The sequence below is a fragment of the Somniosus microcephalus genome, chromosome 2 (assembly GCF_052327205.1).
Source record: "Somniosus microcephalus isolate GS21.2 chromosome 2, FLI_Smic_1.0, whole genome shotgun sequence".
Lineage (NCBI taxonomy): Eukaryota > Metazoa > Chordata > Chondrichthyes > Squaliformes > Somniosidae > Somniosus > Somniosus microcephalus.
The window spans coordinates 33133917-33157391 of record NC_140988.1 but is presented as its reverse complement, the minus strand read 5'-3'; positions in this window follow the sequence as shown (position 1 = coordinate 33157391).

Below are 23475 nucleotides of genomic sequence, written 5' to 3'. Positions count from 1 at the left end.
TACTGTCTCCTATTATGAGATAGCTTGGCCTGCAGGAAAAAGGACGGCGTCTGAGTAAGTATACAGCCATGGTCTTGCCTGATGTGCCTCCCATAATTGAATAGCCCTTAATGTATGCAGCCATGGTCTTGCCTGATGTGCCTCCCATAATTGAATAGCCCTTAATGTATGCAGCCATGGTCTTGTCTGATGTGCCTCCCATAGTTGAATAGCCCTTACTGTATGCAAGGTGTGGAATGTATGTGTGTGTTTCATGAGAGGGCCATAGGTGTTGGATGAGTGTTGGGCATTGGGGTTTTAAGACCCTCTGGCCATAGAGTGAGGTTAAGATGGAGGGATGGAGAGGTATTGAAAAAAAGCCACTCACCCTGACAACCCGAGTGAGGTCGTTGAACTTTTTGTGACATTGATTATGGGTCCTGGGCACCATGCTCCTGGAGGAGACGCTCTGAGCCACCTCCCTCCACACTCTTCTGTAGTCACGCGGCAAAAGCCTCATGCCACTCTCAGGGTAGAGTATAGATCTTCTGCACTCCACCGCACCAACCAGAGCCTCCAAGGCCCGCTCGTTGAAGCGCTGAGCTCGTTCTCTCACCCTCTCCATAGTCCTTGGCTGGAAAATGTAGTCACAGGTCTCTCCATGCCAAGATTCAAGGCTCCAATAAGTAGGGCATGGCTGGATAGCAAGATCGACCCTCCCCTTTAAGAACTGTCCAGCGCCAGTGTGTCTGTGTTCCATCGCTAACTGACATCACCTGCGCTGCGCCCGCACTCTGAGTTAGCGCCTAGCTCCTCAGCCTTTGCGCCTTAAGACAGGGGTGCAGTGCCTGATTTAGCACTCCAATCACCTCCAGGGGCGATAAAAGCCAAGTTTGCAGTTGGAGGCGTTAATTAGTGGCAGGCGCTAAACATTGCGCCCGGCCGATAATCGCGCCCCAAACGGGGTGATACTGAATTTCTCCCCTGATCTGTTTAACTGTGGGTAAAAGATATCAACCAAATAACGACTTGAATGCAATCGCTGGTGGTACATAAACTTCTCTTTCTCTCTCTTTCTCTGTAAGTTGAGGATGATTCCTTGTGCATAGACCTATTATTGTGGATTTGCAGCCCCTCAGAAATCTTCTATCCTTGCCTGTAAACTGTACACTACAATCTCTACAAACTGAGAAGGATAAGAACGGCAATATCGTGGGAACACCATCAACTCCAAGGTTACCACCAAGTAAGACTTGAACATATATTGCCATTCCCTTCATAGTCGCCAGGTCAATATCCTGGAATACCCTGCCTAACATCATTCCGGGAACATTCATACTACAAAGACTGCAGCAGTGCAAGAAGATGCCCACTATCATCTTCTCAGGATAACATTGGATGGGTAATAAATCTGAACTTGCCATTGTCACCTACATTTGTAAGACGTGCGGAATTACCCCGCGCCCTGTCCAACAAGTTATAGAGTTCGGACTTGAGACTTATGAGAAATTACACCAGACACACGGGTTCTGTCTTTAACCTTTTATTGTTCCTAAGACCGATTCAAAACCCCAACCACTATTCGAGCAGTACACCAATAATATTACAGGAAATCATACATACAAACACCCGCAGATGATCAGTCCAGCATTGACTATAGGTCCTCGTTAGCGAAAAGATTGGCCAGGCCCCTCCTTCCGACTGCAGCCTGATCCTCATAGGCAAGATGACTGGCCAAACCACCTTCTTCTGACTGCAGTGCTGATATTCTTCAGCCACTAATTTTTATACAGTTTTCCTTGCCTTTTGCAGTAAATCAATCATTCAGCAATGGTGAAATGTTCCATTAGTTGCCTTTATCAAAGCCCAAAATTGTTCATTCACTCATAAAGTTTACAAAAGTGGCAGAAAACCACTTGGTTACAGTTCATGTGTTACATCGTATTCTGCATTTCAAAACTTCAAAGGTTTGACTCCTCCCCCTTAGCTACCAGAAAGTCAATTTACAACTTGGTGACCTATTTATTGCAGTCTGCAACATCTAAGGGGGTTTGTTTATCTCTCTTGTCTATGGCTACCCCCTGCAGTCACAACCATGTTTGCTGCCTTTTAGTAAAGCACATCAAAGCACATTCCTTGTGCACTTATCAGTGAAAGACAGCCTGTTGCATTCACCAACTTTATTTCATTTTGAAAAACCTTTTGGCCGAGCAAAGCATTTTCAATATATATGAGAATTAAAAATTAAGAATTAAGGGTCTGTATATACTTTCTACACATTCCAAGAACAAATAAAAAAATAACCACAGTATCAGACCACACCAGACTATGCTAAGCATTTGAGAACTGTTGTCCAGATATAGCTCTCCTTTTTTTGAAGTGAAGGCCTTTGAAGAAGCATTGAGACTTTTCTCAGCAGGTTGGTAATTATATTATTTGTATCATTCAAGTAGGTAGAGGTGGGGATGGAAACCCCATCACTGTTTAGAGAGATGTTTACTGCAAGCCCAAGGCCCCCGATCTCCCTGCCCAACTCCCGATCCCAAGTTCAAACATTTACTGATGGCCCAACCCTCAATGACTCCCTTCATGGCCCCCAAATTCTCCCTCCATGGTCCCGATGCCTCCCCGACCTCCGCGATTCGACCCGACCCCTTACCTGTGAACTTGGTGCACTTACTTCTGTAACTATCCATCACAGCATCAGCTTCAGTCTAATGATCTCTGAGCCCCAATATCCTGGGCTGCTTGGACCTTACCATTTGTGCGCAGTGGGGGTACCCATAAATTGGCACTCCCAAATATAGCCACCATGAAGTCTATTGCTTCTCACAGTGTGCCTTGGCCAATGTGCGCAGGCATTGAGATAATTAATTCCTACAGTTCAGGCCCCCAATGTCAACACCAAGCACTGCCAGTTGTTATAGCATGATTAGTAGCAGAGTAAAGCTCCCTCTACTTTGCACAAACAATGTGGCTCAGTTTGATGTTGTAGGCCTGCACTCACTAGCAACTAGATTGACACATCCCAAATGTATTTCCTGCAGGACAATTACATCAGTCTAGGGTGTCAGCCTTGGCTCAGAGGTAGCACCCCATCACCTCTGAGGGGGTGCTGCACTGTTGAAGATGCCGTCTTTCGGGTGAGATGTTAAACCGAGACCCTTTCTGCTCTCTCAGGTGGACGTAAAAGATCCACGGCACTATTTTGAAGAAGAGCAGGGGAGTTCTCCCTGGTGTCCTGGCCAATATTTATCCCTCAATCAACATCACTAATAAAAAAAACAGATTATCTGGTCATTACCTCATTGCTGTTTGTGGAACCTTGCTATGTGTAATTTGGCTGCCACATTTCCGATATTATAACAGTAACTACATTTCAAAAATAATTAATTGACTGTAAAGCACTTTGGGATCTCCTGAGGATGTGAAATGTGCTATGTAAGTGCAAGTTCTTTCTTCTTTCTTATGTTCACCAGATATAGCAGCCTTTTCTTCCATCTGCCTGGGTTTGAATCATTTTTTTAAAAAAAAGCAAAACACTAAAGTTGTGTTAATTCTGTCTTTTAGAACAATTAGGGACACAGCTGACTAAAGAAAAGAACCACAGAGTAAGTCATAAAATTCTGGTGTATAGCATTTCAATGGAGCAAATCTGTGGTATCTTGAAGTGGCCATAGATGGAGACAGACACAGGTTAACTCCTTAACATGGTTTAATCAACACTTGCACATAAAAGCTTCTGCCATGAGGCAGCAAAAACAAAGAGTACAACCAGTACAGATCAGACTTAACTCAGGAGAGCAATTGCCACAGCACCACCTGGTGGATCAGGTTACTCATAACCTCCCATGTTACTACACTCCTCCCCCCTTAAGATTGCCGTATGCAATTCTTAAACAATAACCCTTACTAGGTACTACGTTTTCATTAACCAGTATGCTCTAACCATGGTTAACCCCTGACTAATTTAACAGGTTTGTATAAGTCTTTCTGGTTGCTTGCGAATCCTTTGTGAATGTCTTAATTCCACTTGTGGTAGATTCTCAGATTCATTCGCACTTGAGATTGGAGTAGTCTCTGATGTTGGTTTTACTCTGTCCCGCTGTGGCCTGGCAGTACCAGTGTCCACTGGCACCTTATAAGCTGTGCTGGGTCCTGGAACAGCCTCCTCTACTGCCCTTTGTTCCATCTGAGGCAGTTCCCCCTGCTGCCGGCTGAAAAGCTGATCCACATGCCGACAAACCCCTTGACCATCCCCTAGTAACAGGGAGTATGACACAGGTCCTGTAATGTCCTGGATTAGTCCTGGTATCCATTTAGGTCCATAACCGAAGTTCCGGGTGTACGCAGAGTCCCCTATGGCGAAATGGCGAGCTTTAGTGTGTTTGTCATGGTACGCTTTTTGGTTTGTTTGTTTTGTCTCAACCTTGCTTTTGAGATCTGGGTGTATCAGGTCTAACGTGCACCGCAACTTTCTCCCCATCATCAACTCAGCCGGAGAAAGCCCCGTGGTAGCTTGGGGTGTTATACGATAACTAAACAAGGCTCTATTGTCACCTGAGCTCTTCCTCATGAGCTCCTTAAAGGTCTGCACGGCTCGCTCGGCTAACCCATTTGAGGCTGGGTGATATGGAGCCGAGGTGACATGTGTGATTCCATTCCTTACCATGAATTCTTTGCTCCCTTCACTAACAAAACACTGTGCATTGTCGGATATAATCATTTCTGGAATACCATGCGTGCTGAAGCTGTTCCTGAGACAAATCAGTGTGGCATCAGTCATTGCAGAGCTCACTGGATAAACGTCAATCCACTTTGAGTGAGCGTCTACCAGCACCAAAAACATTTTGCCCATAAAAGGTCCCGCATAGTCTATGTGAATTCTCCTCCAGGGTTTGCTGGGCCACTCCCAGGGATGGAGTGGTGCCCCGGCAGGTGCTTTCCTCTGTTCCTGACATATAGTGCATGACTTTACCTTTGACTCAATTTCAGCATCCAAGTTAGGCCACCACAGGTAGCTCCTAGCCAGTCCTTTCATTCTAGTCATTCCTGGGTGTGATTGATGCAACTGTTCCATCAAAGTAGAGCGTCCCCGCTCTGGGACTATGATGCGTGCTCCCCATAGCACACATCCATCTTGGACACTGAGCTCGTGCTGTCTCTGTCTGTACGGCGCGAACTCCGGTCCCTCACGGTGATCTGGCCAGCCTTTCAACACATACTCACGGACCCTTGACAGAACGGGGTCCTTGGCTGTCCAGTCCTGGATTTGCGCTGAAGTCATCAGGGGACTGATCTCCTGATCCAGCATCAGGACGTGCTCCTCAGGGGAAGTACTGCGAGGAGATTTTGAGAGGGGCAGGCGGCTGAGAGCATCCGCGTTCCCGTTTTCCTTGCCGGCTCTGTACGTGATCACATATTCATAGGCTCTTAGTATTACTGCCCATCTCATTATTCTCTGTGATGCCATTTGAGGCACCGCTTTCATCTCATTCAGTAAGCTAATAAGAGGCTTGTGGTCAGTACTGATTACAAACTTCCTCCCATATATGTACTTATGGAATTTCTTTACTCCAGATATAATGGCCAACCCCTCTTTATCAAGCTGTGAATAGTTCTTTTCCGCAGCTGTGAGCGTGCATGAAACAAACCCGATGGGCCTTTCTGCTCCATCTGGCATGTGGTGGGCCAACACTGCCCCCACTCCATAGGGTGATGCGTCGCAGGACATTATCAGCTCCTTCTTCTCGTCATAATGCACTAACACCCTGCTGGACTGAAGTAGCTCCTTTGACTGCTGAAACGCTTTCACTTGCTCTGGCCCCCAACGCCATGGCTCCTCCTTTCTCAGCAGCTTGTGCAGGGGTGCCAGCAGCATCGATAAGTTTGGAAGAAACCGGTTATAATAATTCAGGAGCCCTAGATAAGCTTTCAGTTCAGTCACTGAGGTGGGTGCCGGTGCATCCTGCACTGCCCGCACTTTCCCTGGTAATGGATGGAGGCCTGTGGCATCCACCCGATGTCCCAGGAATGTAACTTCCTTCTCCATGAAACTACACTTACTCCGTTTCAGGCGTAGCCCCGCCTCTTCCAGCCGCTGTAGCACTTTGTCCAGTGTTTTTAAGTGATCCTGATCGTCACTTCCAGTTAGCAGAATATCATCTAAGTAGACGGCCACCTTTGGAATGCCCTGCAGAATGCCCTCCATAGTCCGTTGGAATATTGCTGGGCTAGAACTGACACCAAATGGTAACCTGGCATATGTGAACAGCCCCTTGTGCGTGTTCACCGTGACAAACTTTTTTGATTCTTCATCTAGCAGTATCTGCTGATACGCATGACTCATATCCAGTTTGCTGAATCTTTCTCCCCCAGCGAGCGATGTTAACATGTCCTCCATTCTCGGAATGGGGTACTGTTCCAGTGATGATACTCTGTTCACTGTTAACTTATAGTCACCACACACCCTTACGTTACCGTCGGGCTTCAATACCGGGACTATTGGTGCCGCCCAGTCTGAAAATTTCACTGGTTCTATTACTTTGTCCTTTAGCAGGTGATCTAGTTCCGCCTCAACCTTGGTTTTCATTGCAAAAGGTACCGACCTTGGTATAAAGAAACGTGGCGTGGCATCACTGGCTACATGAATCTTGGCTGTGGCTCCCCTTAAGGTGCCCAGTTCATCCTTGAACATTAACTCATGCTTCATCGGCACTTCTTGCAGTGCCTCTGTACTGTCCTCCATTTTATCCTTTAGCACTGCTTCTCTCACTCACTGCCCTTTTACAGATTTTCTTTAAGTGCCCTATTTTTCCACAATTGTGGCACTTTGTCTTTGCAAACCTGCAGTCCTTTGCATAATGGCTCATCCCGCCACATCGGTAGCAATCCCCAACCCCGACTGGTGGACTTTTTGCGCCAGCTTCCATCTTGAAAACAGCTCCTCCCACTGGTTTACTCCATTTCTCCTTGCTCATACTGTTTAAGTCTTTAATGTCCTTGTTAGCCATCTCCATGGCTTGTGCTTTTTTAAGTGCCATCTCAAACGTTAATCCTTCTTCTGACAGCAACCTTTGCTGTATACTGTCATCATTAACTCCACATACTAGTCTGTCCCTTCACATGACTGTGAGCGCATTTCCAAAATTACAGTCCTGTGCGAGCTTCCGAAGCTCCTCCACATACTCAGTAACGCTTTCTTCCGGCCTCCTAATCCTCGAATTGAATTTCCATCTCTGTACTATTTCACTTGGTTTCGGATTGAAATGATTCTTTAGTAGACTCACCAACTCGTCAAAAGATTTTTCTCCTGGCCGCTCCGGGCTCAGCAGATTCCTCATCCATGTATAGGTTTGCACTCCCACACAACTCAGTAAAATGGCCCTTTTCTTTTCCACAGAAACCACAGAAACCCCACAGTGCAGATAGAGGCCATTTCGTCCCATCGAGCCTGCACCGACACATATCCCACCCGATCCCCGTAACCCCTACACCAACACATATCCCACCCTATCCCCGTAACCCCACGTATTTAATCCCTCTAACACTAAGGGTCAATTTATCATAGCCAATCAACCTAACCCGCACATCTTTGGACTGTGGGAGGAAACCGGAGCACCCGGAGGAAACCCACGCAAACACGGGGAGAATGTGCAAACTCCATACAGACAGTCACCCGAGGCCGGATTCGAACCCGGGTCCCTGGCGCTGTGAGCAGCACTGTCCACCTCGTTTGCCATAAAGAAATGGCCCAGTATTTCACAATACTCCTCCCAAGACTGCGACTTGCTGTCAAAAGGTGCCACGGAGCCTACTGTTCCTGCCATCCTTGGAGTCCGGTCACTTCAGCCAAAAAATCAAACTCCGTTTCAACTCCCACGGCCTGGCCTCGTGCTTTTCCGACTAGTTTGCTAACCAACCCGAGCACCTCTTCCGAATACTCCAAAACTCTTCCGTCCTTTATTCTCGTCGCCATATGTGGCATCTTGAAGTGGCCATAGATGGAGACAGACACATGTTAACTCCTTAACATGGTTTAATCAACACTTGCACATAAAAGCTTCTGCCATGAGGCAGCAAAAACAAAGAGTACAACCAGTACAGATCAGACTTAACTCAGGAGAGCAATTGCCACGGCACCACCTGGTGGATCAGGTTACTCATAACCTCCTAGGTTACTACAAAATCAAAATTGGCCCAGGAATGAGTGGCAACATAGTCTTCTGCTATACTTTCTATTTGCAAGTAGCTCTCAAGCACCAGCTGATCTAGAAAATGGATGTTCACAAATGTGAACCTAGTCACTCCTTTTAGTTTATATTTTGTATTGATTTCTTGATTCTTGTTGAGCTTATCTTTAAATAGTCCTACACAAGTATAAAACAAACCATCTTAAAAGTTAAGCACATATTATAATTCAAGTTCATTATATCTGCTCCATGTCAAGAGGTCTAAAATGTTAATTGCACTGATGCATTATCCTGATTGGGACGGGCAAGGAACAATGCAGATATTGCTTGAGATAAATGGCCGAGCACAGAATAAAAACCTTGAACTGTAATGTTAGAGAGAAATATTTGAAAGCAAACCACATTAGTCATGATTGCTCTTTGTAACTCTCTACCCCTGCATTTTCTGAGTGATTACTGCATTAAAGGTTGTAAACATTCTCTTGTCGTTTATCCAAGGCACTTCTTTGTTCTTTATTAAAGAAATGCAATAAATTAAACCTAAATGCCTCACTAATGCTCTCCTACTCAGTGACAGCTTTTCACTCTGTTCTCCTCGTATGCATTGTGTATACAAATCTGGTGCTGTAGCCATTTAACTCATATAGCCTTGATTTTCTCCTTATTTTACACACTTTGTAACACCTCATTGAAAATTCTGCTAAAGACTGAAAAAACTCAAGCAAGCAAAAACTCAAGTTTCTCCAAGCAACATCTTATAAGAGGGGAAAGTAAATTTTAGATGCCTCCTCTGCAAAGCAGCTCCAGGGTTAAGTTGGATATATTGTAGATAAACTGGCCAGGATATTAACGGGGGTGGGGGAGCGGGGGAGGGGTCGGTGTTTTGGACGGGATACCCGGAACTCCAGTTTTCCCCACACGAGGGCTACTGTTATGTTTTAACATGCTAACTGAAACATGGTGAACTTTCAATATTCACGTTTCATTCAAGATTTTATTGGTTAGCCAATTGAATTACCCAAATAGGTACAGTAGTGTCGTGATTGTGGTACTGACTAGCAACTCAGAGGTCACGAGCTCAAAATGCCACCATGGTAAGTTGTGCAGCTGAACTCAATACATTTGGTACTTTATTGCTAGCAATCAAAGTTGCCATATTGTTGGAGAAAACCAATTGGTTCATTAATGTCCTTCAGAAAAGGGAATCTGCCACCTCTACTCCATATGGCTTACATGTGACTCCAGTTTCTTTGATTAAGAATCAAAGAAATAGGGGCAAGAGTAGGCCACTTGGCCCTTCGAGCCTACTTCACCATTCAATAAGATCATGGCTGATCTTCTACCTCAACTCCACCTTCCCGCACTATCCCCATATCCCTTGATTCGCTTAATATCCAAAAATCTAGCGATCTCCGTCCTGAATATACTCAATCACTGAGCCTCCACAGCCCTCTGGGGTAGAGAATTCCAAAGATTCACAACCCTTTGAGCGAAGAAACTTCTCCTCATCTCAGGCCTAAATGGCCGAATCCTTATTCTGAAACTGTGACCACTAGTTCTGGACTCCCCAGCCAGGGGAAATATGCACTCTCAAGTGGCCCAACAAGCCATTTAGCTATAAAAAAAACTGCTACAAAAGAGAACAATAAGGTAAATATCAACCAGACCTATTGACAACAACCTTTTTTGAGATCAAGACAAGATTCAGGGAGCCTGATTTTAAGCCCTTTAGAAGTGTACCCTTTAGTTTATATTGCCTCTCCTTATTCTTCCTACCAAAATGTATCATCTGCCATGTTTTTGCCCATTCCACCAGCCTGTCTATGCCCCCTTGAAGTCTATCACTATCCTCCTCACTGTTCACTATGCTTCCAAGCTTTGTGTCATCTGCAAATTTTGAAATTGTGCCCTGTACAGCCAAGTCCAAGTCATTAATATATATCAAGAAAAGCAATGGTCCTAGTACTGACCCCTGGGGAGCACCACTGTCAACCTCCCTCCAGTCCGATAAACAACCGTTCACCACTACTCTGTTTCCTGTCGCTTAGCCAATTTCATATCCATGCTGCCACTGTCCATTTTATTCCATGGGCTTCAACAAGGTGAAATGTGTGGAAAGCGACCCCAACCCACAGTCCACACGCCCACCACCATTCTTATGCCAGTGGATATTGGGGCTTATTAACATATTTAAATCGGCTCTTATAGCGCAATTGGGAACCAAATTTGAAGTTATTTGCTGCTGCATGGATTTCCCAGGGTCAGGTTATTCAGCAGTGAAACAAAGGCGGGGACTGCTGGCTCCCCAAGGTAAGTGGCTGTTTCAGCACTCCGTGTGGGCCAGGAGGAGCAGAAGTGCTTCCCCCAGGCCCCTCAAGGAAGCCTTCAGCCTCCCCCAGCCCCGATCCTCAGCCCCGATCTCCAGCCTCCCACCCCCAGCTCCGATCTCCAGCCCGATCTCCAGCTCCAATCTCCAGCCTCGTACACCCAGCCCCGATCTCCTGCCTGCTCCCCCTCCAAGTCATAGGCCCCTCCCTACTCCAATTGCTCATCGCCCTCCATCTCGATAGCCAACCTCCCCTCCCTCCCGATTGGTGATCTCCCCCCGCCCTCCTGATCACCTATCTTCCCCCCTTTCCAGATTGCCGGGGACTGTCCCCAAAGGCTACGGCCTCCTATTATTCCCTTCCACCCGCTGGCTAAGCTGTCCATTGGCTGGCTGCCAGGTGGGAGGCAGAGGTACCAGATGTTAATGAGGTGCTGCTGTTCACCACGTTCCAGGCCTTGCCGGGTTCTTCGGCTATTTTTGGCCTCACCCACACCCTTCCCACTTCCCCGTAAATGTCAGGGCCAATGTTCGTGGTCATAGCCCCAGGACATCACTGCAGGAGTTGCTCAGAGAAGTGTCCTTAGCCCAACCACCTCCAGCTGCTTCACTAATGATCGGCCCTCATCATACGGTCAGAAGTGGAGTTGCTTGCTGATGATTTTATAGTGTTCAACTCCGTTCACAACACTTGCAATAATGAAGCAGCCTATCCCAACCTACAGCAAGTCTTGGACAACATCCAGGCTTGGGCTAACAAGTGGCAGGTAACATTCACCACATAAGTCCCAGGCAATGACCATTTCCAACAAGAAAAGGCCCATACACCTTCCCTGACCTACAATGGCAAAATCATTCTGATCACCATTGAACAGAAACTTAACTGGACCAGCCATATGGACACTATTTCTACAAGGGCAGGGAAAAGGATACCTACTCTCAGACAAACAGCTGATCTGCTGACTCCTCAAAGCCTTCCTACTATCTACACAGCTCAAGTCAGGAGTGTGATGGAATACTTACCATTCAGCTGGATGGGTGAAATTGCAACAACGCTCAAGAGGCTCATTATCATCCATCACATTGCAGTTTTCTTGACTGCATCTCTACCACTGGACTTAATATCCACCCTCTCTACTACCAGCACAGTGGGGCTGCAGTATGTACTATCTACAGGATGCACTGTAGCAAACCACCAGTGTTACTTCATCGGCACTTTCCACCCCTGCAATCTCCACCACTGAGAAGGATGAGTGACAATATCATGGGAACATCATAACCTACACATTTATCAACAAGTAACACTAACTTGAACATCTGTCACATTTCCTTTATTGACGCTGGGTCAATATCCGGGAATTCCTTATCCAATGCCATAGGGGGGTTCTATTAGCACAAGGACTGCAGTGATTCAAGGAGAAGGCCTACCACTACCTTTTCAGGGCAACTATAGGTGGGGCTTTACCTGCATTGACCACATCCTAAGAACATTTTTTTTTAAATGACAGGTTTTCTAATCACATATTTAGAGATGGAAATCAGAGGGCAAAAGAAGATTGTCAAGAAATAGGTGGACAAAAAAAACCCACAAGACATGGGGGAAATAAATTAGTCCCCATAGTGCCTCCTGTTAGCGGCAGCAGGTGGCGGTAATGGGGCATTAGACCAGCCTCACCGGGGCAAAGCGAATCCAGCACCGCACGCCAAATCCGGCCCCCCATAGTGCCGCCAGTAACAGGAATCACCGGGAACGTCAATGCCAGGTAGATCCATGACGTCAGTGAGTGTGCAATGATTTGCAAAAATTATTTCTCACCACTTACCTCACCGCCTGCAGTAAACACCAACAGGGAGAGTTGGCATAAAGCACCAGGAAGCTAGCTCCAGGGAGGTTATTTAAAAGGATCATCAATAATCACTCACAGCTGTCAGGTTAGTGCAGTTTCAGTGGTTTCTTTTGTTAGTTTCACCCACTGCAACAGTTTCATTCAGTAATTTCAAGTTTTTTTTGTATCAGGAATTTTCTGTACTTACATTTATTCTTCAAAGATTCAATCTGCTACTCTTGGTTACATTAATGGCAGTTGACCTGGCCCTCCAGGATCTATGGCAGAGGGAGCCTAGGCAGTGAGAAATACGGGAACATATGTACAGAGGGAGGAGGAGGGCTATCAGGGCTCTCAGCAGGAGGCCATAACCTCCAAGGGTATTCCAAGAACACTTCTCCTACCTTCAATTAAGTGAGGAGCAGTGGATTAGAAGGCTTCACTTCACCAAGGAGGTGGTCACTGAACTCTGCCACCTCCTGCAACCAGACCTCCAGCCTCAGACCAGGGCAACCACGGCCCTCCCAGTAGCAGTTAAGGTCACCGTGGCCCTCAATTTCTTTGCCAGTGGATCCTTCCAGTCTGCAACAGGAGACATAGCTAACATCTCACAGTTCGCCATCCGTCGCTGCACCTGGGAGGCCACTGAGGCTCTCTACAGCAGGAGAAGGGATTACATTGGCTTCCTGATCAGCAGAGAGAAGCAGGACGAGCATACATGTGGCTTTGCCAGGATATCAGGCTTCCCCATGGTGCAGGGCACCATCAACTGCACCCATGTGGCTTTGCGGCCACCGTATAACAATCCTGAGATTTTCCGTCACCACAAAGGTTCCCACTCACTTAATGTGCAGTTGGTGTGCGACCACAGACAGTGAATGCTTAATGTCAATGCCCGCTATCCTGGCAGCAGCCACGGTGATTTGATCCTGCACCAGAATGGTGTGCCAGCACTCTTCCAGCCACCACATCATGATCATTGCTGGCTGCTCGGAGACAAGGGCTATCCGCTCTCCACCTGGCTCATGACTCCCCGCAACCCCAACACTCCTGCCCAGCACTCATAATAAGAGCCATGCTGCCATCAGGAACATCACAGAGCAGACCATCGGTTTATTGAAGCAATGATTCCGCTGCCTTGACTGCTCAGGAGGAGCCCTCCAGTATCCACCAGAGCTGGTGTCCCATTTTGTAGTGGTCTGCTGCATGCTCCACAACTTGGCCATCATGAGGGCACAGCCCTTGCCAGCAAGGATTGCGGGACCACCTCAGGAGGAGGACGAGGCAGAGAAGGATGAGGAGGAGGAAAAGGATGAGGAGGAGGAGGAACAGGAGGCAGTGAGGCAATCGGCCTTCTGGGTGGGCTGTCCGTGACCGGCTCCTCAGACTCCAATTCACATGAATGAAACCCCAGATCCCCGTAGCTCACCACATCCCTATCATACAATCCCTGTCTCATTGCATATCGCAGCGTCCTCCTGGGCACAAAGGTGAAATGAGAGACCACAAAATATTCCAAAGACCATTAATCAATTTATCTATAAACATATCTCATGTATCACATGAATTCTACTAACTAATGACCTTTGTGCCTGCCACAGTTGAATAGCTGTCAAGGTGTGAGATGTGGGTGTGATTGGTGGTGGGTGAGTACTGGGGGTGTAGTGCTTTAGGCAGTGTGTGAAGATTGTGGTACAGATGGTGGTATGTAGCATTTGTTGAAGCATTCATTCACCCTGACCACCCAAGTGAGGTTGCTAAATTTTTTCCTGCACTGTGTGTGGGTCCTGGGGACCACAGTGCTGCCTGAGAAGTGCTGCGCTACATCCCTCCACATGATGCGGAAGACTTGTGGTGAGAGCACTGCCCTCCGTCTCTCCACAGCGAAAACCAATGCCTCCAATGCTTCATTGGAGAATCTGCGGGCTCACTCCCTGAGGTGTGGACTGCCATGAGCACACCTGGTTCAGTCCTCCAGCTCCTATTCCTTGTTCTGCTTTTGCTTTTTGAGGCAGCTGCACAGCCAGCAATGCTGAGAATGAGGTGCTGCAGCATCAATGAACCTCCCCTTTAAATAGTGAGAAAAGCCTATGGCAATGATGAGTTGAGATTAGACTGCACCTGATATTGGTCCACCCTTTATGTCTAATGCCAATGAGTTTGGGTTTTAAGACTTGATTTAGGACTCCAATCATTTCATTGAGCAGTGAGCATGAATTTTTCATGCAGTCTAAAGCATTTGCGCCTGGCACTAATTCTCCAACTTTTCTACTGACACCGCCCATTCCTTGTCTATAACGAATTTCTAGCCCTATATAGATTTGGCAAAAATTAGTTCAGAAGATATGTTTTTGTTACATACACAAAGAAGTGGAATAAACTATGGCACACTGATCTTATGCCATGGTTAAAATAAAATGGGGGAGGAAAGAAAGAAAGAAAGAAAGAAAGAAAGAAAGAAAGAAAGAAAGAAACGCAGCAGCCAATTTGCACACAGCAAACTCCCACAAACAGCAATGTGATAATGGCCAGATTTCAGTGATGTTGGTTTAGGGATAAATATTGGCCAGGACTCCCCTGCTCTTCTTCAAATTAGTGCCATAGGATCTTTTACGTCCACCTGAGCAGGTTTAACATCGCATCTGAAAAACGGCATCTTCGACAGTGCAGCACTCCCTCGATTTTGTGCTCAAGTCTCTTAAACACAGAAGCTTCTGACTCAGAGGTGTGAGTGCTACCACTGAGCCACTGGAATGCCAAGTGTTGTCAGGAACCAGCATCTTACTGCATTTTGTGCAATAAATTCCACAAACAACTTAAATTGTAATTAATCACTGTCGTTACTCCATAAATACAGATACATCAACGTCAATTGTAAGAACTAGTTTAATGGGAAGAGAAAAATAAATGAACACAGTGGCTAGGTCACCGGGGGAACTCAAAACATGACCGGTACCGTACAAAAGAAGATATTAAGAGCCTTGTTCTTCACCTACTTTTTTCTTTACCTATTTTATACCTCAGTGGAAGTATTTTACTCATTATATTTGTGCATGTCACTTTGTAATGTAGACTACCAGCTGTGAGTAAATAGCACCATTTCTCTAAATGCTAACATCAAATAAAACACTAGTTATGTACACAACCTTGTAAAACAGGCATAATTTTCTTTGCAGCTGTTAATGTTACAGTCAGAGCCATTTAATTTGCTAGCTTCTTACTGAAACCAGAGTTTGCTGGCATTGTATCTTATCTATACAGAGCATTAAACAGAGAAGCTGATGTTTGCATGAATATACAAGTGCAATCAAAGTTAATTGAATCCTGAAAATTTTGAAAGTGCAAAGAAAAGAGAATTAGTCAAAGTTAGCCCAGTGGTGCCACTGGTGTGGGACACATTTTTCTATGAAATAGAGCTAATATCTGAGAAACTTCAGATTCGCAACATGATATCTTCCTGATCCTTGGAGAGGTGGCAAAAGCTGAGGTATTTTCCAGCCTCATTTAAGTATTAAATTGCACTTCCTACTGGCTGATTACAGAGGACCATTGCTAGGGGCCGAGAGCAGGTCTTGGTCCATCCTATCAGTCAAAGGTGGCCCAAGACAGCAGAAAAGTGGAAGTCAAAAGCCTAATTGTAGGCAAATTCACAAATATCCATATCAGATATAAATAAAGTTGATTTAAGCATATGTTTACAAAGTACCAGTTTGTTCCTATCTCATGGCCAGAAGTTTCTGTACCTGGGCGGGTCGGTGCGGGCGGTTGGCATGGCGGGTTGCGACCCCGTTTTTGCTTCCATCCCGCTGCTGAGATCGACTTTGCGCTAATGGGGCCTATAAAGCAAGCCTTGCATGTTACCCAGCCCATTAAATGATGTGGGTCTGATGATGTGAAGGAATTCTACCTTATAACCTTTTTTAGAAAAATAAACTACCTTATGAAGGAATTCTACCTTATAACTTATTTAAAAACATGACAAGCTGGATTTGGAAATCCTAGCTATGAAAGAATTCTGGCCTTGTTGGAACAGAACAGTTGTTGACCCTGAATAAGTAACCTTATTAAAACAAGACAATGGTCAACCCTGGATAAATGATCTTGATTAAACTTCTTAAGAATGACACATGATGTAAAGGATAACGCACAAAGGACATCTGCCCTTTTAAACATAGAAGGTAAACTCCCAATATCTATTGATGATGCAGCAGTAAGAAGTGCAGGGGTCAGCTAAAAGATGATTAGTGATAATTAACTTGGATCAAGAAAAATCTTATGAAATACTACTGAAAAAGGGTATAAATATTGAAGTCTCGAATGAGATAATCAGGCTCGCTTTAATCGGGCAAAGTGATTCTCGACTACGGAGGCGGCTCTGTAGTGCTTCACTCTTTTGTACCTCAGGGATTGAAGCTAACTGATCCTTGATAGTTGATGGATAGCTTTTATAGAAAATTTTAAGAACTGTAAAACTGTAGCGAAGTTAAGATTTAAAAGTAAGATTCTCTGTTAAAAATAAGATTGTATTTTTTCTCTTTTTAAAAGTGTTAATGTTGCGATTGACTGATTCACCAACTGTAAATTGCATGTCGGTTCTTTTAATAAATCTCTATATATTTTTTAGAATTGTCTCACGTAAATCTTCTGTACCAATAACTTGCAAACCCAATCTCTGTACACTCTTTGGTGAAGAGGTACATTTCTGAGGGGAGAACTCCGGACCCTCATAATATCTGAGACATTACAGTCTGGCTAAACTTAATAAACGTGCTATCTGGAGGACGGTAACATTCTCGGGTTGCTCCTTTCCTTTAGGGAGAGATAAACTGGATCTTTAGGCCCAGTTAAGCGTCTTTAGGATTCGGCTACCTCAACCTTTAGTTGAAAGTGAACATCTGAGAAATACGCCCGATCCGGGATAGCCCCCAAGGTGCTAGGACAAGTAAATATCCTTTCATGATGACATCATCAATGATGCATTTTCAGCCGGGATATTTAAAGGAGCCATGGCCACATTGCGTTTGAAGGTTCATCTTGGATTGAGCAGGCAGCAAACTGGAGGATTTGATTGCTCCAAAGAGTTGGAGAGATGACTACACAGAGGCAGAGGACTGTACCCAGGTTCTCCGATGACTCCCTCCATATGCATATCACATCCCCATCTTATTTGCCACCCCTCACACTCACCCTCATCCTAATGCAATCATACCAACTAACAACATGCAAGGAGGCCACTTGTTATTGCCATCCCAATCCATCATAGTCTCCCTCTAAGATGTAACCCATCCATTCCTTACACTCATTCCATCACTCTCACACAACCTTCTCTTCTTTCCCTCCTTGCAGAGAAGAAAGTGCACAATAAGAGGGAGAGGGAGAGAACTGGAGATGGGCCTCCATTATTTGCCACCCTCACAACAGCAGAGGAGGCTGCGTTGGAAGTACCGGGAGTGGCTGAGCAGCTGGAGGTGGGAGATGGAGAAAGAAGGACATCTCAGCAACCTGGTGACAGAATCACATCTCATACAGCTACATGGCATACATCAGTCACTCATATGGGGACTGATGTCATCAACCACTGAATGGTCTTCATGTGCATAAAGGTATGTGCATCCATTCTTCATATGGCATATCTAACTCATCTCTTTACTCTCCCACAGGTCCATCAAGAGCCGCACCCCCTTCCCCCCCACTTCACTGTCCAGGAGGAAGAGGAAGACGACTTCTCAGAGAAGCCTCCAGCCTCTGAAGGCGCAGCGTCACCAGACATGAGCACACCCAGCACCAGTGCAGATACACACACCTGTGTGGGTCCCTCGCAAGATAGAGTAGTGTTGTCATCGGGTTCGTCAGATATACTTGCTCTCGAGACAGTTCAGAGAAGGTTCACTCGGTTGATTCCGGAGATGAGGGGGTTGACTTATGAGGAAAGGTTGAGTAGGTTGGGCCTCTACTCATTGGAATTCAGAAGAATGAGAGGCAATCTTATCGAAACATATAAGATTGTGAGGGGGCTTGATCGGGTGGATGCAGAGAGGATGTTTTCACTGATGGGTGAGACTGGAACTAGGGGGCATAATTTTAGAATAAGGGGCTGCTGTTTCAAAACTGAGATGAGGAGAAACTTCTTCACTCAGAGGGTAGTAAAGCTATGGAATTTGCTACCTCAGCGAGCTGTGGAAGCTGCGACATTAAATAAATTTAAAACGGAGATAGACAGTTTCCTAGCTGATAAGGGAATTAAGGGTTATGGGGAGAGGGCAGGGAAGTGGACATGAGTCTAGGTTCGGATCAGCCATGATCCCATTGAATGGCGGAGCAGGCCCGAGGGGCCGTATGGCCTACTCCTGCTCCTACTTCTTATGTTCTTATGTTCTTATGTCACAAGTCATAAGTGAGCAACAGCAGATGGTAGAGACAGGGACAGTAGTGGAGACTCCTTACCGGAGGGCGCAGGATGCTTTAAGTTCTGCTCAGCTACATGCAGACACTGAGCCTTAGGAGCCATCCAGAAAGAGGGCGATCCTGGAGGTGCAGGAAGAAGTGCAGGAGGCTCTGACAGGTTTTGCGACCACAATGTCTGCAAATGTTCAGAGAATGGAGGAGTCCATCTCCAACATGAGCACCACTGTGTCGCAGGCGATGGCAACTGTAGGCTCCTCCATGGATAGAATGGCCACCTGCACGGAGCAGCTATTGCGCCACTCACAGGAGCACATGGACTCTATGGAGGATAGATGGCAGAGGATCACAGACCTTCTGTCTAGGAGGGATGTCAGCGTAGACGTGGGTCCTCATGGCTCCACTGCTGTGCAGCAAGGTGCTCTCCAGGTCCTTGCAAGCAGGGAAGTCTGGGTGGCCCATGAGAGGAATGATGATGAGAGGGGACATGGAAGTGCGGGCACCTCTCATAGTTCTCACACTTGTCCCCCATTGTCACTCCCTCAGTCAGAGCCCCAGATGCCTCCTCGGACAGCAATGGCTGAGTCTGCCCCGCACAGTCACAGGAGGAGCAGACTTTGGTGGGGCCATCACAGGCTCCAAAACCCAGAGGACATCTGCCAAGGTTGTCTAAGCAGTCACAGCAGGGAAGTGAGCAGGCTGCCTCTACCTCTACTGATGCTACAGGGGTAGCACCTCATAGAAGCACGTGGAAGAGAAAGATGACACACAAGTAGATTCACAATGGTAGCCACTTGAGTGTTTTAGTCAATGTTAATGCCAAGTTTCTGTTAATTGTCAACCATAAAAACCTTTATTTTCATCACTTTCCCATCTTGGACACATTTGTGTACACCTGTGGAAGTGGCTTAGTGAGTTGCAGTGAATGATGAGACATAACGATACCGCCAGCAATGGCGGTCAGTGTGAAAGGAATGGCTTGGTCATCTTAGGGACCCTTTATGGTGTTGCTGTGAGGTGGTGCCAACCTGGTGCAGCATGTGGCAGCCATATGGGTGCACTGCGTAAAGTTAAGTAAATCTGGCCATGATAAAGCCATCGCTGACCTCCCGGGCAGCAACGTGCTCGGGTGCTGGTGGGATCTGGCTCGTCAGTTCCTCCAGCTTCTGCTCCTCCTCGTCTTCCAGCTGATGCTCCTTCTCCTCCTTCCTGCTCCTACTCCTCTGAAGAGGCTGTGCGCTCAGTGCCTTGCTCCTCATGCAGCGCTAATCCTCGCTGCTGCGCTATGTTGTTGCACGATGATCCTGAAGACCCTGGCTAGTGCGTACTGAAAGTCTCCTCCAGATCTGTCAAGGCATCTGAAGTGCATTTTGAGCATGCCTATTATCTGCTCTATGACACAGCTGGTGGAAATGTGGCTTTCATCGTATCTGTCCTAGGCCTCAATGCTTGGCCTCCTCAAGGGTGGCGTGAGGCACCTCTTTAGTGGATAGCCCTTGTCTCCAAGCAGCCAGCTGGAAAGTCTGTTTGGAGGAGCGAAGAGCTGAGGGAGGGTGGACTGACGAAGGACAAAAGAGTCATGGCAGCTGCCAGGGAATTTGGCGCACACATGCATGATGATCTTCCTATGGTTGCAGAGCAGCTTCACAATGAGGGAGTGGAAGCCCTTGTGGTTGACAAAGACTCCTGCATTATGCTGGGGTGCTCTGATGGCAACGTGTGTGCAGTCGATGATGCCATGCACCCGTGGGAAGCCAACCAGAGTGGCAAAGCCGAGCGCCCACTCAGTAACACTGGCTTCATCAGTGGCAAAGTTAATATAATGGGCTGACTTGTCGAATAGGGCAACGGTGACCTGTGTGATGCATCTGTGGGCGGCTGACTGTGAGATGCCACAAATGTCTGCTACAGGTCCCTGGAAGGAGCCTGAGGTGAAGAAGTTGAAGGCATTGGTGACTTTGACAGCCACTGGTAAGGTGTGTCCACCTGCTCCTCTGGGCTGCAGGTCTTGCTCAAGCAATGTGCAAATGTCTGCGATGACCTGGTGTGATAGCCTGAGCCTCCTTTGACACAGTCATGTTGAGGAAGCTCATCCTCTGCCTGTATACCCAGTGTTGGAGGTATCGCCTCCGGCACGGTGCAGCCCTGTGCTGATGCCCTCTGTCCTGTGCAGCATCAGGTGGTTGAGAAGAAGGTTGGTGGTGTTGTTGGTGCTGATGGTGTGCCTGGTGCTGCTGGTGTTGGAGCTCATTGTGGTCCAATTCTGAGGACCAAGGTGACACAGTATAAACGGCACCCATGCTAATGGAATAGATGGTAGGTCAAGTAGAGATCAGAGGAGCAAGCTGTCAATAGTGTGATAGGTTGTAACAATGAGGTGAGACTGGATGGTGACTTTGCTGGAAACACTTGCAGTCTGTAGAAAGCTAAATGTGTACTGGGAATGCAGTCAGCAACAGCTTCTGCCTGAGTAAAGTGACCATCTGTGAAGTGGGAGGTTTTATAGTACATTTCATGCTGTCATCTAATCAGCTGGAGCAATGGCCACTCAACTCCCACCTCAGGCTGATAGATATGGTTCTCGAGCTGCGTGAGTCCCATGGGCAGCCAGGGAAATTTGAAAGGTATGCTGAAAAACACTGTTAAGGGTCTGACAACTACCTGCTAATGATTTAAATTTGGTCATCTGCCTCTGCCGGTTGGGTCACTGCTGCACCGGCAAATGCGCCCGAGGGAAAGGCGCATGGGGGCGGGATGACGACGGGTTCCCAACCCGCTCCAACTTATTTCAAATTTACCACGCGACCCACCTCCAATCGCGCCTGCAAGGACCCCAGAAAATTCCGCCCATGTCTCTATTGGCTAAACCTCCTCAGATTTGTACAGTGAGTTACTGGCCTGAAGTTTCCTCCGCATCTGAGCCCAGAGAGATGTGTAACCTGGGCGCAAACTAATGAAAGGATCATGCAATTATGGCTGTAGGTGAGTTACGTGTGTAACTACAATACACCCACATCTCCTCGATCTTTTACGTCTGTCCATCAAACCCTTCGTCTGAACGAATCCCCACCCACAAAACTGGCCAAGCCCCCAACTCTCAAATGCGAGTATCCACCAATTGCATAGTTCGGGGGAGTCTCTAAACATGATGGCCAGATTTTCAGGTGCAACAGTAATTCTTCTGGTGTATAATTGCAATTTTATGAGTGATTTTTTATTTAAGTTTATCCACAAGGAGACCTACTCTGTATTATTTGTTTCTTTGAAAGGATTTTTATGGCATGAGTGTTCGTCACATTAAAAATTGAAAAGCTTCCCTGATTGCAGGTTCTTAAACATGCTGTGCCTGATGTGCATGAATGATGATTAAATGAGTTGCAACATAAATTTCCATACTTAAAGAAGAAATATGTGGTGTGGGTTCGCTGCGTTTCTTAGGCTTTGATTGTTCATGCTGATTTACGCCTATTTTAAGTTCGGGTGTATTCTAATGAGATTGAGACGAAACTCCAGTCTGACATCGGCAAAATAGGCACAACATTGGGTGCATTTTTGGGTCTAACATCCAGGTTGCACTTCCCACAGAGGGAATCCAGGGCACTATGTTTTTCAGCAGCATTTCTGTGTGTTTACCATATTATGCAGCATGCAGAGATTTTGCTTTTGCTGGGCACTTGTGAAGAATAGCAGAAATGGCATCCTGCTGCCCAGGATTTACTGAATAGAGTGATTAATTATTGAAATGGAAGAACAGATATGCACCATATGCAGTATATCAGCGTTAAGCATTCAAATGAAGGTATGAGCCTGAAGATTAAAATTCCTGTGCTATTCACTGAACTTTGTAGATGACAATTTGTGCAGAACTAAATTAAAAGATAAGTCTTCCTCCTATTATTGACTCACTGTACTGCCTTGTATTCCTATTAATCAGACCTCTTGCGAGATTTCCTTTCTTTCCTTAATACCCAAAAGGCAGGAAATAATCTCTACATTAATCCTCCACTCGCCTTGAGAGGGAATTCCCCCTCAGGGTAACTTTTAAGACATATACCTAAATTATTGCCTCAGTAAGTATAGAGTGCCCTGAGGTGAAGAGGGAAGGCTAAGTCCCAAATTGCCGCCAGAACTCCTGCCTGGCCAAACTCGTTCATGCAGAACGATGTTAATTTGCTTTCCCTCAGGCTGGTTTCAAATACCAGCGAGACACCTGGGTCATTTCAGCCAGAGTTGAGATGAAAAGAAAAAAAACTGCAAGTTTCCAATAAGAAAAGCAAATACTACACACAGGCCAGTCAGTGGCCAAAAAGTGAAAAAACAGATTAACATTTTGGTTAGCGACCCTTCATCAGAACACAGTGTTAGCCCATCTTTGCTCTTTTCAGATGCTGACTGACCTACTATGTATTTCCAATATGTTCTGTTTTTAGCCCACATTTCAATTGATAAGTTTCCATCTTGACTTCTCATAAACGAATCCTGTTTTCCCTGCTCTTTGTTTTTTAACTACTCTCCCACTTGTTCAATCGCTGCCTCATTTTTATTTAAAAAAAACTGTGCTGGCATCTCTGTGCTGTCTTCCCACTCATTTATTGTCTTTGTGTAATGTGTTGTTTCCTGCGGTCTGCACTACATCTAAAGTTAAATCTATTTTCTCCACACTTCTTGACTTCATTCCCAACCTTTTAAATTCTGCCATTTTCATCATTTTCATATTTAAACAAACTGAATAAAGAATGAAAAACAACAA